We start from the raw sequence: 23,746 nt of genomic DNA, 5'->3' as shown, positions 1-23,746 counted from the left end.
CCCTGTCTTGTCCAAAATTTGGACAAGTGAATCACGTTGGCTGATTCACTGATGTGTTCAGACGATAGCTACCATACCTATCCCCGCAAATCTACCCCAGTTGCCGTGTCCTGTAACATTGTAGATTGTGTCTCAAGAGCTTTGAAGCATTGTGTACCATCTCATCTATGTGCTCCTCTCCTGTGTTCACCACGGATACTCTACAGGTCTCTAAACCTTTGAGTTTCACAGATTATTGTTTTTTCAACAAACTCATAAGCATCATAAAAATCAAATAACATGTATGCATATTTATATACTATGAAGATAATTTAACATTAATATTGTTTCTTTGTGATCATGTTTTTCTTCAATTTATTTAATTTTTAATGATTTATTTATTTGTATTGGAAAGGCAGATATACAGAGAAGAGGAGAGAAAGAAAGGAAGATCTTCCATCCGATGATTCACTCCCCAAGCGGCTGCAATGGCTGGAGCTGAGCCAATCCGAAGCCAGGAGCCAGGAGCTCCTCCAAATCTCCCATGCAGGTGCAGGGTCCCAAAGCTTTGGGCCGTTCTCAACTGCATTCCCAGGCCACAGGCAGGGAGCTGGATGGGAAACGGGCTTGCTGGGATTAGAACCAGCATCATATGCGATCACAGCATGTTCAAGGTGAGGACTTTAACTGCTACATTATTGCACCGGGCCCATCTTCAATTCATTTATGTTGAACTTAATCTACTCTATTTCTCTAGGCTAAGGAAAAAGTCTACAGCATCTTACAGCAGGGGTTAACGAGTAGGAATAAACTTAATGAGGTAGTTGCCTGCTGAGATTTCATAGACATGAAGAAGCATCCTTGCTGACCCTCAAAATTTTAATACAAACCACATGCCAAGATTCCCTACAGAATGTGTGATATATACCTACATCCTGGGGAGGGAACTTCCCCACTCCAGTACTCCTCCTCCATAAAGAGCAGTTGACAAGTAATCAAATAATTGAGTACTAGGCTTGGTAGAAGTAACATGAAGTAGCTGTCTAGTAAGAGCCATTTGCACCTCCTCTTGCTAGGAAAGTAGAGCTGTCTTTTCTCTGAGAGGCTGAACTGTGATACATCCTGGTTTTCTATAATAAGGAATAATTGGGTGGGAAGATGTAGATTCCGTGTCCAGACAACCCAGTGTGAGCTCCCAGCGTCACATCTGCTTGTCACACCAGCATTCTTGAGTTTCTGTGGTAGCTGAACTGTCTTTTCTGCTATAAATAGTCTGAAAGAGTGAACAGCAGAATTAGGCAGACAAGCAGATCAGAGCAACTCTGTTCTGAAATAGAAGATTGTAACCTTTTAGGAATTGGGCATCCCATTAAGAAACCAATGAAATCTTTTACCCCCAAAATATGAGTTCAGACATACTAAGTCTATTGCATCACGTGGTGTCAGGGCAAACATTCACGTGGTACTCTCTGTATAAAAACTATCACATATTCAAACCATCATCCCTCTTTTTAAAGAATCTTTGTTTTAACTTACTCTTTATTTAACACAACTTGTATTTTCATATCACCTTAAAAATGATATGAAGAATTACAAATCGTCTGTGTAACATGTCATGAAACCTGAGTCTAAGGTTAAGGTTTTCCCTGATAAAGGTCAACTATAATTGTTGACCTAAATAGACAGCAACTATTCAATTTTTTTCAGCTCAAGTTTTGTAAATCATTCTTAAAAGACAACTCATAGTAATTGTGGCCCTTACTTAATTTTACTGATTTAGAGAGAAAGCAATGCTAGTTCTTCCTCTGATATTATAATCTCATATTTGCATATATTAGGTGAAATGGAAGAAATAATTACTGTGATTCTCTCTACAACACCTTTATAGATTATTTTAGTTTTTAAAATATTTTTTCAAGTGTAATGTATGAAAGACACAGTCTATAAGATCATAATGTGCACCAAGAATTCCATCCTGAAATCTTCCCTTAGTCAATCACAACATTCTTTGCCTTTGTGTCTTTCCCATGATCATAGGAAAACAGAATAACAGAATTCACACTCAAAGGCCCAGCGGCGTGGCCTAGCGGCTAAAGTCCTCACCTTGAATGCACCAAGATCCCATATGGGTGCTGGTTCTAATCCTGGCACCTCCACTTCCCATCCAGCTCCCTGCTTGTGGCCTGGGAAAGCAGTTGAGGACAGCCCAAAGTCTTGGGATCCTGCACCCATGTGGGAGACCCGGAGGAAGTTCCTGGCTTCTGGCTCCTGATCGGCATAGCACCGGCCGTTGAGCTCACTTGGGGAGTGAATCATCGGACAGAAGATCTTCCCCTCTGTCTCCTCCTCTCCATATTTTTGACTTTGTAATAAGACTAAGTAAATCTTTAAAAAAAGAGAATTCACACTCAGTGTAATGGGACATGATTGTTCTAGTAACATTTGACTACAAATGTTGGCAGGTTTTTTTTAATAGATGAATAAAAGTAAAACTTAAATTCACAACACACATTTTTTATGAAATGAAATATACATTTATCGCAGATGGTATTTATTCTTTTTTTTTTTAAAGATTTATTTACTTTTATTACAAAGTCAGATATACGGAGAGGAGGAGAGACAGAGAGGAAGATCTTCCATCCGATGATTCACTCCCCAAGTGAGCGCAATGGCCGGTGCTGCGCCGATCCAAAGCTGGGAACCTGGAACCTTTTCTGGGTCTGCCACGTGGGTGCAGTGTCCCAAATCTTTGGGCCATCCTCTACTGCTGTCCCAGGCCACAAGCAGGGAGCTGGATGGGAAGTGGAGCTGCCGGGATACGAACCGGCACCCATATGGGATCCTGGCATGTTCAAGGCGAGGACTTTAGCCACTAGGCCACGCCGCCGGGCCCCATGATGGTATTTATTCTTATTTCTAGTGTTATCACTACAAGTACATTTAGTATTCCATAGATAATGAGCAGTCTGATCATGTTGGCTAACAATCAGATGAGGTATCAGTTCTATTGTATAATTTCTGTAGAGTAACTGCTTCTTTGGGGAAATGGGATTATGAGAAAGTACAAATTTATTTCTGCTCTTTCAGAAAAACAAGCCTCAATTAAATGTTAACACCCCAGGTGTTTTACATCTCTTCAATAAAAACATTATCACTTCTGTTATTGGAACAGAGATATGTCAAAAATCCAGATGCTTCCTACAGTTCCCTTGAAATTCAATGAAAAAGTTAAAATAACTATCTGCATGTGAATTATCCCCTACAATAGCAGAAGTCCTGACACTGATTAACAACTGCTAACCAGAACGCATGCTCACTGGGTGACAGCTATATGCAAATATCAGAGGCCAACAGAACAGTGCCTGGAATGGCATTTTACTTGGAAGAAATTTAATTTTCAAAAAATAACTTCAGCATACTAAGATAGTAAGACTAAGAGAAAAATAAGCCAATATACCTTAGAGGTATAATTGTATTTCTCTCTTTTCAAATCATTTCTCATTTCATATGTTCATGAAGGTGATTTACAATTTCTGATATTGGACATTTTTATTTATTAATCTAATGAATGCTTCTACAGCCAGCCTCAGGAATTGGTAAATCCAGTTTTTTCTTTTGTATTGCAAAGACCAAGAATGAACAGGCACACTAAAGTTATAAATTTAGGAACATAAAATATATAATAATTTCCTGCAATAATAACCTTTTTTGGAGCCTGACACCAATCAAGTGAGAAGAATCACTACCACCTGATTACTGCTGGGATATTTAAGAAATGAAATCAGCAAAGGTGATCAGAATATGCTGCCTGAAAGTATGACTGATGGATTATTTGAAACTGAAGGCAAATGAAAAGCAGAAGAGCCCTCCGTTCTCCTCCTTTCTATCTAAAACCAGGGCATGGAGATGCTTTACCTGGCGATTAACTCTGACTCCCACCAGTGCAGACCCTGGGAAGAAGCTGTGATGAGTCAAGAGATGTGGACTGAGTTTCTTCTCGCAGCTCTAATCCTAACCCTGTCCTGGTCATTGCAGGCATTTGAGAAATGGGTCAGTAAATGGGAACTCTCTGTTTCTGTGCCTCTCTAACACATTTGAACAAAAGACAGGAAAAAACAAATTTCCAAAGCATAAAATTCTCCTTAATTTGTAAAGATGCCCCTCTGTGAAAGGCCTGAAAGCTAAGTAGTTGTTGACATGCATAAAAAAATGTATTTACTGTACATTTCCTACTTATTTACTATGTATTTCCAGCCATCCTCCTGCACTCTGTCACTCTTTGTTATAACAGTTTTTATAAAACCCTTGTGTTTAACTGCCATTTTAATATTCTCATCTTTTCTCTCTGAAGATCCTCTGTTGTATACAAGAAAATTATTATAGAGTACAATATGTATTTTTTATCCTACTAATCTGTCTTTCACTGTTTTAATTCATGGACCAGTAAGAGGTTCTAAGAAAGTGGAAAAACCTTTTTTTCTCTCTTGTGATTCTGACAAGGTGGATGGGAGGATGCCCCGCTGGCTTCCGAGCCTTCAGATGAAGCCTTAGAACACTTGGGAAATCCACATTAAAAGGTAAAATTCTTATAAGAAGCCTCTTAGACTTTCGCCTTCTGAGTCTCCTTACGAAAAGGTAGTAGGATACTTTCCTTGTCATTTACTTTCAGATTTAGATTAATAAAGGACATCTTTGTGTGTGTGTGTGTGTGTGTGTGTATGTATGTATGTGTGAACTAGTTCTTTGGGTATTGCTTTTTATGTCAATTTTTCTCCCTAGGGATAAAAATAATTGTCCTTTCTTTCTGTGTCCTTCATTATACAAATGAGAATTACAGAGTACAACACAGGCATATATCTGACAAACCTGTTGTTCACATCTTAACAGTCTAATGTCCCAGATTAGTGTGTATCTGGACACATTTTCCTGTGAGTTACCAATAATTTCCTCTTCTATCATTTTCTGTCCTGTGAGCTTGGTCCATAATGCCCACAAGTAAAAGAAAAAATCTTCCTCTGCTTCTGTGAGCCATAGAAAGCTAGACCCAAATTGTAATTTCCTAGACACACCTGGAAAGCTATCCTCACAGTGACATCGAAGCAATAATTTCCAGAGTCAGATCCCTGAATTCAGAAGCAAAGAACAAGATGATGTCGATAGCCTTTCCCAAGGCTAAAGACCAGGTGCTTCACCCTTACCATTTGATTTTTTTATTGGTATCTTTTTAATCCTCCAGAAGAGAGAAGTGAAAAATTCTGAACATTAATTTTATTATTTTATTTTTCCTGATACAGTTCCTTAGGCTCAAGGATTTCCCCTTCCATCCTCCTCGTCTTCCTTCCAGCCCTACCCCGTTATTTCCCATTCTAACAAGAGTGTAGTCCAACAACTGTCACAAGTCCATCATTTCCTGTTTTAGTGTATCATGGCATTGTAGGTATAGACAATAGCAGAATGCCCAAAATTCTGTTATCAACATATATTTAACAGTTTCATTGGAAATCTATTTTTTATTCAGCAGTAGATATGCATGCTGCAATTTATCCTCACTTCACAGCAAATTGTTTCCTCTTTTTTTATCTTATTTGTTGAAAGGCTAGCTGCAGATTGTTTATTTCAATGTATCATGCATTCCTCTGGTTTTCCTTCAAACTGTATTGCTCTATTAAATCCAAGGTTAACTAATGAGACCGTTGATTATGTCTGGATAACACAGACAACCATGTCAATGAGAGCACCAGGTAAACCTGCTATTGAAGGTGGATAAATAAAAGGTATAGTATCAATGAAAACCAATGGCACCTTATCTTTCCTGCTGGTGAGTTACTTGGGCATCAGAAAACTTGCATAGAAACCCAAGGATCACTCATTCAAGATGAAGTCACTTAGGAAAAAAAATCCCTTTACTTTGTTAATAGACAGAGGTACATCTGTTGCAAGCAACCTGTCAAGGTGATACTATATGTGACTTGATTCCTCAAGTGGCATCTTCAAACCTCTTAGGGAGGTCAAAAGAGGTTCTGGCATGAACTCTTTTTGGTATGTAATGCCAGGTAACCAAATCCTTTGGCTATTTCACGGGGCACCCTGGGTGATGTCAGGCTGCCAAGTACCACACACATTATGTAAGAGTAGCCTAAAATCTAGATTTACTAACCAGTTGACAAAAGCAAGGATTAATGCTATTTCTTTGTATGTGTAAAGGGTATAGTATACTTGTAAGAATACAAATCTATGTCAACTTTGCAAAGGTAAATTGGTGCCCAACTTTTGTATGTAAAGGAAGAGGGCTTGGAGCTGCTCTTGTGTCTGTTTCTCAGTGACTTTCCACACTAACTGACCCTCATGTCAACGGGACACCCTTTGGGATAGCATATTCTGATTTATTTTCTAAACTAATCCTTTGCCTATAGCTCCAGCATCCCATTTGGGTATCAGCTTGTGTTCCAATACTCCATTCCTGATCCAGCTCCCAGCTAATCACCTGGGAGAGCAGAAGAGTATAGCTCAAATCCATGGGCCTCTGTACTAAAGAGATTCAAAGACATTCCTGCTCCCAGCTCTGAGTCAGCCCAGTTTTGGCTGTAAGGAGATTTGGGGTGTGAACCAGAAAATGGAAGATATCTCTCTCTCTCTCTCTCTGTCTCTGTAATTCTGACATTCAAATAAAATAAATAAATGTGTTTTTCTAAATGGAGAGAAGAATACAATGAATCTCAAGAACAAGTAAACAGAAAATAACAAATGTGAGCACTATGCCAATTAAACAATTCTGTTGCTCTTAGGACAAATTCGGTCCAATAAAATGAGGGTCTCTTCTGGATGGTGGAGATATTGGATCATCTGTTTTAAAAGTTGCAAAGTAGACATAGTGCCATCCAATTTTCATAGAAGCAGCATGTTACACCAACATATACTTTTTATTGGCGTGCTTACAATGTTTGCTTGGTCACATTGTTCCTTTGTTTAATGACCTTCGAGAGTCTTAGAATTACCATATTCCAAATCCTAAGTTCCAAAAAAGATCTCCTGTGCTGAGGAAAGCATGGAGTTATAACACACAAGCAAACTCTATATGACAGTCTGGCATGTTTTTGTGGTATTACACCCTGGAAAAAGAGCCTGGATTTTTGATTTGGTTAGATTTAAGGCACAGAACCTGATATCAATAGACAATCAATAGGCACTGAGTGCCAAAGTCCACATCATCCTGATCTTTTAGATAGGAACACTTTTGTTGTTGTTTGTCCTCTTACCACATAAGAAAAATTCCTAGAGTCATTTACCCACAGGATAGAAGGAAACCCTTGGCCATCCACATTCTGACATCAGTTCACTTCTGTTTCTCATGTGTCAATTTTAATATGTAATAGTAAGGTTGGAGCTGGCATTGTGGCATAGCAAGTTAAGGTGCCACCTAGAACACCAGCATCTTATTTGGGTGCCTGTTTATATTATATTCTGTCTCATCCACTTCTGATCTAACTGCATCTTAATGGTGTGTGGAAAGAAGTGGAAAATGGCCAAGTATTAGGGCTTCTGTCACTCATGTGGAAAATTCACATGGAATTTTAGGTTCCTGGTTTCAGTTTGGCCAAGCTCTGGCCTTTGCAGTCCTTAAGGGAGTGAATCGGTAAGTGGAAGATCTCTTTCTCTGTGGAATACTGACTTTTTTGTTGTTTTTAAAAAATTGATTTATTTGTTTTTAAAAAATTGATTTATTTGTACTTGAAAGGCATATTTACAGAGAGGAGAGACAGAGATTTTCTAACTGCTAGTTCATTTCCCCAATGACTAGAACAGCCGGAGGCAAGCCAATCTGAGGCCAGGAACCATGAATTTCTTTCAGGTCTTTCATGAGAGTACAGGGGCCAAGGTCTTGAGCCATCTACCTCTGCTACCTCAGGTAATAAGCACGGAGCTGTATTTTAAGTGGTGCAGCTGGGACTAGAACTGGTGCCTGTAAGGGATGGTGGCATTACAAGCAGAGAACTAGCCTGTTAGTCACCACACTAGCCTGCTGGAACTCTGACTTTCAAATAAATTAATTAATTTTTAAAAACTGTTCAAGGATACATTCACTCTTGAGAAATATCATGAAGTACAATTTTGTCCACCTAGAGCATTCATTACAATGAAACACATATCTAAGAGACGTTCTACTGAAATATTCATCATTTTCCTACTCCAAAATTTACTATGGAAGAGCCATTGTACAGTGAGTTAAACCGCAGTTTACAATCCTAATAGACTATCTCAGAGTAAAGGTTTGGATTACAGCTGCTCTACTTCTAATCCAGATCCCAGATAATGTACCAGGGAAGGTATCATAAATTATTTCAAGTAATTTGAGACCCATGACCCATGTGGGAGATATATATAAAGTTCTGATAACCTGTTTTTGGTTTGGATGAGTCTTGGATGTTGCAATCATTTGCAAAATAAACAGTGAATGAAAGATTTCTCTCTCATCTTTCTGTTACTCTGCTGGCAGATACATAAATAAATCATTTTAAAATCATAAGAATGAAAATTTACATTGATTTCTTCAAAGGGTATGGTTTTTAAATCACAGGTGATCTTCGATAAAATACATTTGAATTTTAAAGTACAGAATCTCAACAAATATGCCGTATATTCCCTGATACAGAATTGATTTAAATCAGATAGGAAGAAAGCACAGTTGGCTATATGATTTCATTTCCTCAAATATATATGCTAAGTTGAGGATTTTACTGCATTTTACACTTAGGATTTTTCTATTACGTGAAATCATATAAGAATGAGTAAGACAGAGTGGTTAATAAGTATTGTTCCCAAATCCAACTGAAAACAATATTTCTATTCAGCATTGTGTTTGGAAATGCCTGGTTTCTCATATAAAATATCACTGAGCTTTTAACTTTGACAGTATTATGAGCATTTATTTTTAAAGATTCATTTGAAAGATAGAGTAACAAGGAGAAATAAAGAGAGAAAGAGAGGAGGGTACAGGAAGGAAAGAGAGAGAGTCAGGGGAGAGAGAGATGAAGAGAGAGCAAGTAACCTTCCACATGCTGGTTCGTTCCTTAAACAACTTGAACTGCATCAGGCTGAAGCCAGGAGACCAGACCTCCATTCAGATTTCCCAAGTGGGTAGCTGGAACCCAAGCACTTGGACCATGCTACGTTGCTTTCTACGCTGCATTAACAGGAAGCTAAATTTGAAATGGAGCAGTAGGAACTTAAAACTTCCCAAATTCTGATACAGGGTAGTAGAGTGGAAAGCAGCAACTTCATGCTCTCTGTCACAAGACCGATCCTAAGATTTTTATTAATGGTTATGATATCTGTTTCCCATGGAATAGTCGGTTGCCTTTATTCTGTATAAATGCTGCTTATTTTTCTACCAACTTGGAATGTATATAGGTTTTTTTAAGAAGGCATGGCACATAGAAGTAACAACTATATTATTCAGAGTTGCAATGGACATCTTTATACATACATTTTGAACTGCATTTCTAATGTCATTCTAGGTAAATCCTGACCGCATGGCTGTGAATAATTTCAATAATTAACTGCACTGCTATTATTTTATTAGAGGAAGTTAATTCTAAGTGAGCTGATTGAATGAAATGGAATAAATAACAAGAAGCCTCAAGGTATGCTTAATATACTTTGGTAGTAGAATGGTTGGAGATGAATGTTAGCAATGTTGAAGGAATACTTACACTTCAAAATATTATATGACTAAACAGCAAATGAAATGCTTCCTTGCATTAATTTGTAGTCACTGTATTTGTATCAAACCTGAGAGCTGTTTTATGTGTTATTTGGCTATTTGTGTATATTTTGGTTTTTTTTTCTGCTATGACATTTATCATATTTTTATTAATCTGAAAACATTTATTTAAATGCACAAAGTCTTGTTATATTTTTTTAATTATTTAACCAAATCATTTTCTTTTTTTTAATAGGAGTATAAAACAGAATTTATGCTAATATGATTTCTGTTTGGACATCTCTGGATAAGGCATTCTCCCTAAAAAGCCCTAGATATCTTATGTAAGGAGGGAAGTAAATATTATTTAAAATGAGTATGCAAATGAGGAGTTGCTTAAGCCTTGATCTTTAAATTTGGATTTTTGTTTCATCAGCAAAATAGACAGAAATACTTTCTAGAAGGACAGGCAAGATTGTGAAATGTTTTAGATATTTTTTTCATTAATGTTTAATACAGGATTATAGGGTTCTTCATAAAAAGTATAGTACTGAGAAAAAAGATAAAGCGTAAACTTTCCCAGGGTTGGCTATGTGATTCAAGCAAATATAAAATGAAACCATAGATGTTTTTCATTGAAGAAATCACAAATTTCAAGATAGTGATAAGAGACCACTAAAACAAAGATGGAGTGTATACAATTGCACAGGCTGATGTGCTAGAAGCCATCCCTTGGAATGCCTCCTCTGACTCTACAGGATCTGGGGAGGAGGGAGATGGTGAGAAGCGCTCCACTGTTTCCCTCTTGAATTCCACCTTAAGCATTGCTTTGTGGGTTGCAGAGATCTATAGGGTCAAGAGACCATTTTCCTCAAGTACATTTCCCATGGTGAGTTGGAGGTGGAAATACGCCTCACATTTCTTGACAGTACCACTGGGTGGGAGGTCACATCGAGGTGCACTCAGTCACAGCATGGTCAGGCAGACCAAGGCTTCAGTGGAACTGTTGCTCTTGTGATGTCAACAGGACCTCTTCATGTCTCTAAAGGAAGCAAGAAGATTAGCTTAGTTGTTAGTCTGGAGGGCTATGTAGGCTTTCTGCTATGTCTAGGCAGGATGGGGAGTGGAGAAGTGAGCCCTATTGAGTTGTCGTTGCAGCTGCTACATCATGGTCAGAATCACAACAGCTTCACTACACTCATCTCTCGGGAGTGTTTATCAGAAAGTAAAACATTACAAACTGTTCACGTGACATAAACAAGTACCTTACATTTAGTCTCACAAACAAGTGACACAATGAAAAGTAAGTTAAAATCCAATCAAGAATATTATGATGTTTATGAGTATTGTTAATTTCTGTGATTGGAAAAATTTTTGTATTCGTTTTGTCAGCAGCCAACTCTCTCAACAGACACCTGATAATGAAAGAAGGACAGACTTGTTAACTCAGCACAGAAATGGGGAATATTGCCTTAAAAGATACTTTTTCTTTCTCATAGTAAGTTTTTCACTGATTTATAGGTCATACAATGGCATCATTTTCTTCAAGAAGGTTCTTGATTTTATTTTTCATTTCTCAGTGACACATTAGTCATTCAATAACATGATACTAACTTTATGGTGTTGTAAACTTCTATTTTTCTTCCTGTTGCTGATTTTCTTTTGTGGTTTTTCATTTAAAAGGATGTATAGTAACTGGGTAGTGGAGGCTATCCTACCCAGATGTGAGGATAGAATGCAGTATGCATCTTTACTTCCAGATCAAAGATGAACTCCCAAAGCAACTGTTGAATGTATCTTGACAATGGGATGCAGGACTCTCTGCCACTGTCCATGCCTACAATGAAGGACTTATGACTGTTTATGATGAACTATGCTATTATAATAATATTGGGGAACTCAGTGGGAGGTGGAGAGAAACTGGAGAAGGGGTAAGAGAAATTCCAGGGTCTATGGAACTGTGTCATAAAGTGATAATAATAATAACAATAATAAAAATTTTAAAAAGATACTTGTTTGGACCCGATGCAATAACCTAGTGGCTAAATCCTCATTTTGCCTGTGCTGGGATCCTATATGTGCCCTGGTTTGTGTCCCAGCTACTCCATTTCCCATTCAGTTCCCTGCTTGTGACCTGGGAAAGCATTGGAAGATGGCCAAAGCCTTGGGTCCTTGAACCTGAGTGGGAGACCCAGAAGAAGCTCCTGGCTCAAAGCCTTGGGATCTTGAACCTGAGTGGGAGACACAGAAGAAGTTCCTGGCTCCTGGCTTTGGATCAGCTCAGCTCTGGCCACTGGGGCCATTTGGTGGAGTGAGCCAGCAGATGGAAGATCTTTCTCTCTGTTTCTCCTTTTCTCTCTGCATATCTGCCTTTCCAGTAAAATAATTAAATCTTTAAAAAGTAAAACAGATACTTTGTTGTATTCTAGATGAGGAAGGCTTAGAATAGTTATTTGTAAAATGTAAGTCTTCAGTGGAGGGAGGCAAATGCATAACCCCTGAATCTGATTGGACCAAGCACTGGTTTTTATAAGATAGTTTAAGATCAGTGTAAATAAGCAAGTTGAGGATCTTAGACAAAGTGTTCCTGGCTTGCTCTCTTCTTCAGATAAGTGATCTCTGCACTTTAGACCAATCTGCTGTCTAGCTACACAAACTAGCTATTGACCTGGAAGAAGGCTCATTGTCCCTACTCCTTTCAGATAATTGGATTTGGGATTCTCTTGAAGCAAACAAGATAGTTATTGACTGGCTTACACTTTTCTTTCTGGGAAGAATTATCAAGAATAAAAATAAAGTTAGACCAATGGAGGAGCTTTAACTCTCAATCCTGATGTGAATGCCTAGGACTGCAAGTGATCCCAGATCTCACTGGACTTAGAAAAGCAATATGAAATGTACTTCCTGGCGATTTTCTTCTTAAAATCTAGACACCCTCAAAGCGATCATTAACTGTAATTAACATGGCCAGTCTGGAGTAAAACTTTGAAGAAAGTATAATTACACCACTTCTTTTCTTGTCTTTGTAATTTTACTCCTCATCAGTCTCTTGGATTCTCAACTATGATTCAGATTTATTATTTTCCTTAATCCTAAATCCTTACATATCACTCTCCCTCAGTATTCCTGTGAGAAACTGAGTACAATTTAATTAACCACCTTCACTTTCACTAGAACCAGAAGTTGTGATCAGTACATATACAGTAAATGCTACAGTACTTAGACATTTTAGAAAAATATGCATACACTTCTCTCTTTGCCACCATTCCTACTATTAAAAGAAAGTACAACAAGCAAAATTCACATCTTCAAAGAAGATAAATTACCTTAAAATATATAGTAGACTGTCTAGAAATATTCATTAGCTGCGTAATGGATTGCATACTAACTCCTTTCAATGTTTTTAAGTTTTGACTTGCCTTTTTCAGTTGCTGGGATGCAGATAAAATATTGAATTGGTGCTTTAAGACCAGGATAGTTTGGATTGTATAATCATAACTCATCAATCACATTTGTGCAGTTATTTAGAGTAATGTAGTGAGAAATCACCACATTAAGCAAAAGGAAACCTTAGTTTCAGTCTTAATTCTGCCACCAAATGACAGTGGAACTCCATATATCACTTAATCACAGTAAATCCCAGCTTACTTATTCATGAGTTGAAAAACTGACCTCTAAGATAAATATCAATTCCATCCTCCCTGGTAGATGATTCTTAGTAGCACAGCATCTCTTTATGTGAGCTAAGTGAATGCGAAACGCCTCTTAACTTTCTCTATGCATTTTCCAGATAGTGCTCCTAAAAACTGGACATGATTTATTGGGTATTACTGACTCACAATAGATATTTCTACATCTACAGTTCAAGTATCTACAACAAATATTTGATAGCAATACAGAAATTTGTAAAACATTCTGGAAAAATTAATAAGCTTTGCATGTCAAGAGCCATAGAAGAACATAATGAGAATAGTAGAGATTATTTGGAAACTTGAAGGACTGTTGATTAACTCTGGTTAGCTATATGGTCTTCCTCGTCTCAATAAAACCTACCTGTCATAGAGAGCTGCCTATATTCTTAAGTGGTGATAGTTGAACGTCAAGGGAGAATTGATTAATTCCCAATGTGTGTAATGCTCTTCTGACTTTTAGATCAGGTTCAGTGAAAGTGACATTGCATGGCTTTAACATGTTCTGTGAAGTTTTAGACTTTTTATTTATTTAGATTTTATTTGAATGGCAGAGAGAGAGAGAGAAAGAGAGAGAGAGAGAGAGAGAGAGAGAGAGAGAGAGAGACTGAGACACAAAGAGACAAAACTATCCACTGGCTCATTCCCCCAAGTGCCCATAGTGAACTTGATCTAGGCCTACCATGTGGGTGAAAAGGACTCATGCTTGAAACTTCACTTACTTCTCAGGTAGCACATTAGCAGGAATCTTGTTCATGAATGGAGAAGCAAGGACTCCACGCAAAAAGGCATGAAGGTATGCCAAGCAGCAGTTACTGTACCAAACTCACACTCTTCTGTGAAATCTGATAAAGAAATATTGCAGAGGAAAAAGGTTAGGGTTCTTGCATATCCTTGTAGGTAGTCTCAAAAATCACGATGAAATACATAATCCAGTTTAATTTTAATAGATTTTATACTACCATAGAAAATTTTCAGAATGAACAGAGAAAAAAATAACAGTCTGGTTCTTACACAAGGTTTTGAATTGCTAGACTAAATTTGATTTCTTCTTCATTTAATTCTATTTTCTTTTCTCTGTGTGTGGAACACAGTTTGAGTTAGAATTGGGCTTCATACATCATCTGTGGAATATGATCTCACTACTTCATACAGACATGTACTCTACACATATAATACCTGTCACACTAATTAAAAACAACAACAACAAATGAGTTGTACGTCCTCGGCATCTAAATCAAGCTGTAGCACTCTCCGATTCTAGACCCTCTCATAGCTACTGCCTGGATCACAACATATTGTTGATGTGTAAGGACAGGCTTGATTGGTTGCAATCATCTACCCAGCAAAGTCATTTAGAGCTGCCGTTGAGTCATCTATGATTGCCCCTGGCAATGACAATCACTTCTGTCTATGACCCATTCTGAGGTCCTCACCAACACATTTCCTTGCCAGATTGTTGGAACTACAGAATCTTCAAAATCTTAACTCAAAATCTTTCCTCTTCCTTTGCAAATCTACCAAACTCAAGTGTTTTGTTAGAACAAAATAATTTCCTTGAAATCATGCGAGCAGTCATTTCCTTCTCTCTCACTTTTTCTTTGTTGTTTTGGATTTGCATGCATCGCTCATAGTTTTTAGGCCAATGAGTTTCGTGTGTGTGTGTGTGTGTGACTGATAGAGAGAGAGTGGGAGAGAGAGAGGAGAGAGAGAGAGTGGGAGAGAGAGAGGAGAGAGTTTAGTGTCATTCTTGATTTATCATAATCTTTAAACCATTTGTAGGCACCAGTGACTTAAGGGAGACAAACTATACATTTGATCCATCAGCTTCCAATTCTAGGTAGATATAAAGTGGAAATGATTTTAAGGGAAAGTTGAAAAGCAAATAAGTAACCAGAGAATTTTGCTTGTAGTAATAAAGAGAAGTCATGGGTCAAGGCAATGGGCACAGAACAGAGAAATGAAGGAGAAAACAGTGGCACAGGCACATGGGTTGTAAGGGTATGCATGAGTACAGCTCACCCAACACTTGACTCTTATCATCACAAATGACAGCATTACCAAAATAAGTTAATAGCAAGTTTAAGCTAGACACTCCAATATAGTTTTATAAATAATTTCAAGGGTAATAATTTCTAATAACTTATAATTAAACTAAACCACAACAACAAAAACCTCATTTCTCAAGAGTGCAGGATCCAGGAGTGGGTCCATTTGGAAAACAGTTGGCACCTCCCTCATGGGTTGCCACGCCAGCTGGTGAGCATGGAACCAGGACTGAAGTAGGCATGACTAGACAGAGAGTGGCACCCACTGGCAACAGTGTGGACTGGATAGTGGGGCTGGTTGGGTTGAACCAGGCTTCAATGCTCATTGGCATCAGGAACTCTGGGGTGGTATCAGGTGCCTGTCCTCCATCCCAGGGTGCAGAGTTGTTTGGGAGGTTGGGTGTGACTTCTCTCCTTGTCTCTCCCCTCCCCCAGATGCAGGAAGGAAAAAAAAAGAATGTGGAAATGATGATCTCACGCATTTTTCTGTATACCCTGACCCTTATGACCCTAATTGACTGTGAAAAATCATCAAAAATAAAAATAATTTTAAAAAAATGATTTCTGTATACTGTGGCCCACCAAACATTTTATTTTCATTCATCAGTCCCCCTGATCCTTAAGAATTGCATTTGCTCGAAACAATTGAGGCGTTTTAAAAAACAGGAATTTGGTTTTAATCTAAGACAAACAGTCGTATCATTTTTGCAATTCTGAGTTTGTTAGCTAAGATTGGATGTCTATCTTATTTTATCTCAGTAAATTCAGAATATCCTATAAATAAAAATACATGCTGCATTGGATAAAAAAAAACCTCAAATATTTTATTAGTGATTTTCAAAACCAATGTATCAGGACGGGCGCAGTAGCCTAGTGGCTAAAGTCCTTGCCTTGCACATGCCGGGATTCCATAAGGGCACTGGTTCATATCCCAGTGACCCACTTCTCATCTAGCTCCTGGCTTACAGCCTGGGAAAGCAGTTGAGGATGGCCCAAAGTCTTGGAACCTCGCTTCTGTGTGGCAGACCCGAAAGAAACCACTGGTTCCGGGCTTCAGATCAGCTCAGCAAAGGCTGTTGCAGCCAGTTGGGGACAGACAGTCTTTCTCTCTGTTTCTCCTCCTCTCTGTATATCTGACTTTCCAATAAAAATAAATAAATCTTTTTTTAAAAATCAACATATCTAGGACATTAAAACATATAAATAAATATTTGAATATATTAAAAGCAATTATTATATATACATCTGCTTCTGCATCTATATTTATAATTACTTAATCTGTATCGATTTTCTGTAGACAAATCTACCACACATGACTGATTAATGTCTATTTCTTTTATTTGAAATGGTTCTGGAAAACACAATTTTTAAAAATGTATTTAAAAGGAAGAATTACGGAGAAAGAAGAGACATAAAGAGCAGGAGAGATTTTTCCAGCTGCTGGTCCAAAGTTGTGCCTGGAGCTTCTTGCAAGTCTCCTATGAGGGTGTGGAAACCCAAGAACTTGGATTATCTTCCACTGCTTCCCCAAGTACACTAGCTGTGTGCTGGATCATAAGTGGAATAGCTAAGTTTAAAACCAGTGTTAGGGCCCAGCATTATAGCTTAGTGGCTAAAATGCTCACCTTGAATGTGCCAGGATCCCATATGGATGCCAGTTCATAACCCAACTGTTCCATTCACTTCCAGCTTCCTACTTGTGGCCTGTGGAGGTAGGCCCAAAGTCTTGGGACCCTGTACCCACATGGAGACCTGGAGGAGGCTTCTGGCTCCTGTCTTTGGATCAGATCGGCTTCAGCCATGACGCCATCTTAGGGAGTGAACCAATGGATGAAAGATCTTTCTCTCTGTCCTTCTCTCTGTAAAGCTCCCTTTCTAGTAAAAACAAATAAATCTTAAAAACAAAAACAAAAACAAAACCACAGTGCCTATATGGCATGCCAGTGTCACAGGCAGTGACTTAACACTCGCTGTGACAATACAAGCACAATTTTTGAGATAAGACCCCGTTTTTCCCATGAAAACAATTTCTTCTCCACCCCCCCATCCCCGCCACCTGAACCACCAAATGCTGCTCCAGATGCTATGGAGGAAAGTGCATTTCAGCATACTGATTTCAAGCAGAGATGAACTCACAGATTGACTCCACGCAGCTCGGTAGAAGATATCATGAAGAGTTGAATTCCAGTTGTGTATTATTGGGGTGAATCAAAAGGTTTTGCTTTGAATTTCATGCCAAGCAATAGTGGTGGGTACTTTCTGGTTCCTGGGAACTGTGCATGTGGTAAATGTGGCCTGTTTCCACAGATTTCAAAGAACTCTCATGTGTGGCTTTTACTTTGTCCTAAAGTCATTTATCTTTTCTGTAACTCATTTCTTATGTGCAATTTGAGTGAAAGCTTAACTTGCTCGTGCCAAAGTGTTAAGGTGTATCTTCTAAGGAATGGTTCTCGCTCATCACTGCTCCATCAGCCCTCCAACAACACCAGTTAATTTCCTTTACTTCCGAGTGAGCTCAGTAAACTTTCAGTAGCTTCAAGGTATTTGTAAATCATACTAATTTAGATTGTTTGATTCTTAGATGTCTATTTGTATAACTCAGTTAGTACTTTGCTATTTGTAAAAGGTATAATTGAAGTTACTACAAAATATTCCAGAATTTCCCAAGAAAATAGTACAAATATTAGACAAGCTTAAACTTAATCTTTTCACTTATTGTCATGTGCCATATAAGGAGGGCTTGGTTAAACATAGGCCTCATATATGAAGGTAGCCCTATAGGATTGTATGAAAATGAAAAAATTTCATTGCTTAGCCATGTGGTGGTTGTCTTCACCTCATGGTATAATGCATTTACTCATGTGTGTGTGTGTGATGCTGGTGTAGAAATACTGCATTGCCAGCTTTTTGAAAGTATAACACAGGAGCAGGCATTGTGGCACAGTGGGTTCGGCTGCAGCTGGAGAAGCTGGCATTGCATTATCAGAGTGTTGCTGATAATGTGAGTTCTTCTACAGCCACTCCAGATTCATGCCAATGCAGCCTGGAAGGCAGCTGATGACTACACAAGCACTTTGGTCCCCTGTCACCTATATTGGAGACCTGAATGCAGTTCTACTTTTCTCATTTTCTCCTGACGTATCCCTGGCTCTAACAGACATTTGGAGAGTAAGCCAGAGAATGAATGATCTCTTACTCTATTTCTGCTTCTCTGTCCCTCTGTCTTTCAAATACATAAATAAATAAAACTATTTTAAACAGTATAACGCACAGCCCTAGATGTGGTACATAATACATAGTTAGTGACAATACGTATAATTCTAGTGTATATACGCAATGTATTATACTTTTCATCATCCTATTGAATGTGTTCCTTCTATTTACAAAGTCAGTTTATTGTGAAAGCGGATGTCATGTCACATCAGCAGCAGTGTCATATACCCCATATCTAATAGGCCTCTGACTGCACACACACACACACACACAAGAAAATCCAGCGAAGGACAGCCAATACTACACACACCCGTGTAACAGCACTCTGATGTTCACACAACAGAATGAATAATGCACTTCTCAGGACATGTTGCCATTTCTGAACAACTGAATCAGTTGTTTTTATAGATCAATTAAATTCCTTAAGAGGTATAATTATGCATCATTTATTTAAACTGTTCTTGATTAGTGTGTGTGTGTGTGTGTGTGTGTGTGTGTGTGTGTGTGTGTGTGTGTTGTTTAAATACAAGTCTCAAAAGGCATGAAGCAAATGTACCAAAGATTTCATGGAGTTTATAAACTTCAGGGAAAAAGTAAGATGCTAAAAAAAAAAGTTAAAAACAAAATTCAGAAAGCGAAGATTTCTGTAGCCTTCTAGTCACTGTAATAAAATCTGAAAACAGATACAAAGCTGATTGGCACCTTATATACCAATAAACTGTAACATCTGCAGCTTCTTAACTCTACTGGATACAAATAAGTACATGATGTTGTTGAACAAACATCCCTGTGTTGCATTTGTATTTATGTCCTTTTTCTGACAGTTAACTTGTATCCTTACCGAGCTGCATAAAACTCTAAATAGCAGTAAAATGTCAGCTAAGGAAGGCCATTGCTGTCGTCTGGATATTGACTGTCCCAGAAGTCTGTATGTTACTTCAGGAAGTGGGTCATGATGACAAAGGAGGTGAACTCCTGGGAGGTGTTTTGGCCAGCCACTGAGTCACTGTTGCAAAGCCTGGATTCAGTCCTACTTCCGCTCCAGCTCTCTGCTGCAGACTGGAGAAGGGATCACACACTCTGACATATGCTCCTACCTCTGCCAATGGTTCCCTTAATAGGGGCCAAACCGAGAGCATCTTGTCCTATCCTCGGCTCTTTGAACCTCCAAGATTATGAGATAAATAACTGTTCTGTAGAAGGAAACTATGTAGATAATCTCATTACAGTAATGCAAAGGTAATTTAGGTAGCAACCAACACTAGAAAATCAGGTAAACCTGAATTTAGGTTTTCTGTCATAGGCATTTCTGAACTCTACACGGATGAAGGGACATCCAGTAACTTTCTCTCTCTCTCTCTCTCTCTTTCTCACCATCCTCTTCAGATAAATTAATAAAACTTGTCAAAATAATTGCCATTATAGCTCATAAATGAGAGTAAAAGTAATATTCAAGCCTTGAATTTTACTCTAAATAGCATTTTTGAGACTACAGACAGGAAAAAGAAGTTTAGAAAGGATGATTCTTTCAAGAGAGAAAAGACTTTTCTAAATTCTTTTATCTATTTATTTAACATATCAAGGAAAGGTCTGGAGGATTTGATTGCTGAGTTTCACCTGAGGAAGAGCCAAGGAAGAGAAATGAAGTAATATCCACGATCCCCTTCAGGCCTGCTGGATTAATGGAATGAAGGGAACAGAGCAGAGAAGGCAGGCACGCGGGTAGATCTTGTTTCTTTGAATTGAACTTCAAAACTAGGGCATGAATTTATTCTATTTAGGGGAATTCAGAAACCTCAGGGGAGTCTGCCCGTTTTTTGTTTGTTTGTTTATTTTGGTTTTTTTGTGCATCACAGAGAGCCAGCAAGTTAGGAGTCCCAAACCTCACAAAGAAGAGCCAAAGAGAGGACAATTGGGTGCACTGTCTTTTTGCGCAAAGGGGGGTGAAGAATGGATTTTTCATTTATTTCTGTATTGCCACTGTCGTGGGCCATGTTGAATCCACAGTTCCACCCAGGGCATTGTTAGGATGCATGCAAGGGATTGGTGCAGCTACACTTACCCTGGGGTTGAAAGGGACCCCTGCTCAGACCTCTGCAGGTCCCGCCGCCATGGAGAGCCGGTGTGTTTGATGAACCAAGGAAAGCTGACTGCATCTTTGCTAAGGCAAAAGGAGGGAGCATTCCAGGGGCAGGTTTTAGCAAAAATTATTAACAGAAGACTTGGAGGATGAGAGTCCAGAAATATCCACATAATCACAGCCAGTACTTCTGAAACGAAGCCAAGCCAGCTCTGGTGTAGGGAACTGCAGGAATGGAGACAGAGCTCGGTGAAGGATGCAGTGAGCGTGATGAAACACCAGGAAGCCTACACATATTTCCCTTTTCAAAGTCTTGCCTTGTGCCTTTCATGTCGCTACACCCTGCTTCATGCACCCAGATAGCACCAGGAGGTAGGCAGCAAACTGGGCTAAACTCTGAAATAGCATTCAAACTTGAACATTTTCCTAAAAAGATATTAAATGCGGATCCAACCTCTTTCTACTGAATTGGAATAAAAGGTTTTTATTTTTTCTTTCATCTCAAAACGGTAGGAGTAAGACATACAAGCAGATAGCCACAGAAATTCATCTGTGTTTCTTCATCTAAGTACCTGTATTTGACTAAAATGTTCAGTATTGGAACTGCTATTATTTTATTCTGGTCTATTCGGTGACCTAAACTCTTTTTTTTTTTTTTTCGTATAATTGAAATGGATGAGAGGCAAGAAAGATGGAAGAAACAAAGAAAGGCAGAAAGGGAGGAATGAAAAATGAGAGCGAGCCAGAGACTGAGCAGTAAGGCAAGGTAAAGGAAGTGTGCAGCCTATTTGTTGAGTTGCAGTGTTGGTATGTGGAGCTCCAGAAGCTAGCTTATTCATATGCAAATACTTGTGAGTAAGTCATCTACCTGTTATTTCAATTTTACAGCATCTCGATAGTTTAGAGTCACACTGGAGCTCCTCAGAAGTTTGAGGAAGAAGAGGCTGTGTCTCTGGACTTTGTTCCTTGTCCTCGATTCCTGGATGAAGCACATTTGCAGAAGCACTTACCCTATTCTGAAGGTACAGCCAGAACCCACTCTCACCGACAGCAATGGAGTTGGCCCAAAGCATGACCACAGCTTCTGTGACTTCACTGATGGTGCTGAAGATATTAAGGAAAGACTTAAAAGATGGTAATGGAATGAAGCAAATATGGTGTCCAAAACCTGTAGGCTGGTAGAGTAGTGAAGGCAGGAGTGAAGATGCTACTTTTTCTGGTAGATATGTTTTCTTTTTTTTTTTTTTAATTTAATTTTTTTTATTCATTGATTACCTTGTATTATGTGATACAGTTTCGTTGGAACAGGCAATCACCCCACCCCTCCCCCTGCACTCTCCCCCCATGTGGAATATTCCACCTTGTTGCATATCCACTGATCAAGTACAGTTGAGATTCCCTCTTTGCAAGCATAAACTAAACATAGAGTCCAACATCTTATAGTCCAGTCTAGTTCCTCGGCTTCCTGGGGAGACCCTGTCCGGTCCGAGGGCAGAACCATCAGATTATCAACCCGATCAATTAAAGGCTTCAGCATACCCTCAGCAACAATTAACTTCGTTGTGTAACTAATAGTTATAATATTGAGTAACCAATATGTTATAAACAATTGCAATTTCTTAACCATCTTCTGTGATCACCTCATTGTCAATTCAGTTTTAATTTACACAACATATAACATAATATACATAAAATAACATGTTTTACATAACATCATCCCAAAAGGTCAGATACCACATGTTTGCGTTAATTTAAGAAGATATGTTTTCAAAATGCTTATCTCCACCTAACACAGGTGCTACAGATGAGCACATCAGTGGTAAGAGAAGGACAGCATGGATGCATTGAGCGGAACAATAGATACATAGAAACTCAGAAGCAAGGGGCAGAGGCAACAAAGGAAAGAAAAGTATCACCCAGGGAACACTGAACCACACTGGCCCTGAATTGCAGACCTGAAACGAATAAGTGATCAATCACTATCTTATACAGAGAACAATCTCAGAAATGACAAAATTGACAATATAGGGTAGCACATAGCATCAGGTTAGGGAGTTTAAAAAAGTACAATGTTGTTCATCACTGGGATTCAATTATTAAATGTGAACACATTAATATTATATTTTGAAGTGGATGAATTAAAACCTTAAGTGTAATTCATCTGTTCATGTTGTAATACTCAACACTGTGCATGCAATAATTATAAAACCATTTCTTTATTTGAAAGGCAAGAGTTACATGAGAACTACTCTCCATCTGCTGGTTTACCCCCAGCTGGTTGTAGCAGCTGGGACTGAACATGTGATAGCCAGGAGTCAGGAGCTCCCTCAGGATACTTCACATGTTAGCAGAGTGCTGGATCATAAATTAATCAGCCGGGGCTCAAAACTGGCACCCATCTGGATGCTGGCCTTGCAGGCTGCAGCTTCATCCACTGTACCATGACACTGGCCCTATGTACATGTAATTATTTTCACAAATATGGGAATGCAGTGTGGGAGTCCAAATGGATGGTTTCACGATGTGCAAAGATATTTTAATTGGAAGTGCTTGAACCAAATTAAGTGAGAAAACATTATAACAGAAAGCTAATTATATTTTCATTACACCATATCTGAAAACCAAGATGCTTTTAATGAAAGAGAAAAAAGAAGAGGAAATTTTAAAATTAAGTCAAAATTGGGCCCGGCGGCGTTGCCTAGCAGCTTAAGTCCTCACCTTGAAAGCGCCGGGATCCCATATGGGCGCCAGTTCTGGTCCCGGCAGCTCCACTTCCCATCCAGCTCCCTGCTTGTGGCCTGGGAAGGCAGTTGAGGACGGCCCAATGCATTGGGACCCTGCACCCGTGTGGGAGACCCGGAAGAGGTTCCAGGTTCCCGGCTTCGGATCAGCGCGCACTGGCCCGTTGCGGCTCACCTGGGGAGTGAATCATCGGATGGAAGATCTTCCTCTCTGTCTCTCCTCCTCTCTGTATATCTGACTGTAATAAAATGAATAAATCTTTAAAAAAAATTAAGTCAAAATATTACATAGCTAC

The 23,746-nt window shown here is 38.8% G+C and overlaps 1 long non-coding RNA gene across 1 annotated transcript; it reads left to right on the top strand.

Annotated features, from left to right (window-relative positions):
• Positions 1–7,027: 7,027 nt before the first annotated feature.
• On the top strand, positions 7,028–21,447 carry LOC131480301 (uncharacterized). Its single transcript, XR_009245399.1, has 4 exons — positions 7,028–7,069; positions 14,102–14,242; positions 20,213–20,351; positions 21,392–21,447. It is a non-coding gene; the product is annotated as an uncharacterized LOC131480301 (long non-coding RNA).
• The last annotated feature ends 2,299 nt before the right edge of the window (positions 21,448–23,746 follow it).

The sequence above is a fragment of the Ochotona princeps genome, chromosome 5 (genome assembly GCF_030435755.1).
Source record: "Ochotona princeps isolate mOchPri1 chromosome 5, mOchPri1.hap1, whole genome shotgun sequence".
NCBI lineage: Eukaryota > Metazoa > Chordata > Mammalia > Lagomorpha > Ochotonidae > Ochotona > Ochotona princeps.
This window is presented reverse-complemented; position numbering and strand designations above follow the sequence as displayed.